The sequence below is a fragment of the Dipodomys merriami genome, unplaced genomic scaffold (assembly GCF_024711535.1).
Source record: "Dipodomys merriami isolate MVZ:Mamm:240054 unplaced genomic scaffold, mDipMer1.0.p SCAF_228, whole genome shotgun sequence".
In the NCBI taxonomy this organism is placed as follows: domain Eukaryota; kingdom Metazoa; phylum Chordata; class Mammalia; order Rodentia; family Heteromyidae; genus Dipodomys; species Dipodomys merriami.
Genome location: NW_027203693.1, coordinates 1,865,001 through 1,866,391, shown reverse-complemented (window position 1 = coordinate 1,866,391; position 1,391 = coordinate 1,865,001).

The window sequence follows — 1,391 nt, the reverse complement described above, 5'->3', positions numbered from 1 at the left end:
TTATCCCAGGCTGTTGGCCCTCTCGGGAGCCGAGCTTCCTGGGCCCCACCGCCTCCCGAGTGCCGTGTGGCTGTCTTCTCCGCCCCCTCGGTGTGATTGATGTGGTGACGTTGCGATCTCCTTCGGGCCCGGGCCTAAGCTGCGCCAGGCGAGGGACGGACATTCATGGCGAATGGGACCGCTCTTCTCGTTCTGCCCGTGGGCCCCTGCCCTCACCGTCCCACCGTGCCGGCGCCGGTGGTGTGCGGGGAGGCAGGGGTGCGGCAACCGGGTCCGGCTGCGCTCTCCCTGCCCTCGCCGTGAGGTCGGGGACTTGTACACGCTGGAGGAGGGGGGGCGGCGCCCCTGATCTTGCTCCTCTCTTCCCGTGACTCGTTATCGGCACGGGGGTCGGCTCTCTCCGCGGAGAGGGAGGGTCGGTGCTCCGTGCTTGCCCGTGCTGTGTGGTGTGAAAAGCCGCGCCTCGCGCTCTGCCCTCTTGCGGTGCTCCCGGAACGCTCCCGGTCGGTTCTCTCAGGTGCCTGAGGCTGAGTGGTGGTGTCGTTCCCGATCCCGGCGTTGTCCGTTGCCTTGTGCCAGCCTGCTGCCCGTGGTGTGTCCCGGCCGTCCTTGGGTTTGTGGGGCTTGTGCGAGTGAGAAAAAAGTTATCGCAGAGATTGACGTCTCTGCTGGGGGGGGGTCGAGGCGGTTCCCCAGAGGAGGAGCGCTCTTCCCTTGTTGCGCCGGGCGGGTGGCTTCCCCGCATGAGCTGCCGGCCCTGGTCCTGGCTTGTCTTCCCTGCCGTGTCACCTGGCTCTTGTTGCACCGGGGGACCTGAGATGTTGCAGTGGGAGGCGAGCCGGGCCTGTGCGGGCTTCCCCGCCCGTGTGCGCGACTTTGCTCTGGCCCCGCACGGCAAGGCCGACCGACCAGGGTTGGTGTTGCTGCTGCCGCAGACCCCCCCCCGCCCCACCCCTCCCTGCCACCCGTGGTGGGAAGGATGGACGCCTTTGATGTGTGCTGGTCCCGGCGGGGTTCCCGTCGGGGTTGGGTGCGGGCCACCCTCAGAGTGAGGAGAGGTTCTCTAGCGATCCTCGTTCGGGAGGCGGCGTTCGCTGCCGGGTTGGCGGGGGCCCGCCCCCGATGGGCTCCCGCGGCCCTGCCGCTCCCTGTCCCGCTTTTGAGCGTTAGTGGCTGCCCGCGTTGGTAACTGCGTGCCCGCGCCTCCCCCCTCCGAGCTGGGGGAGGGTCCCGCGGGGCCTCTCCCGGGCCGTCGTCTGGTGTGGTGAGTGGAGGACGTTCCCGATCCGTCCCCGCCCCTGCCTCGCGCGCGGTGTGTCGAGTGGCGGAGCCTGGAGCCTGTGCTGGGTCGCGATGCGAGGGCGTGTGGTGTGTGGCTTCCCGGCCTCGTG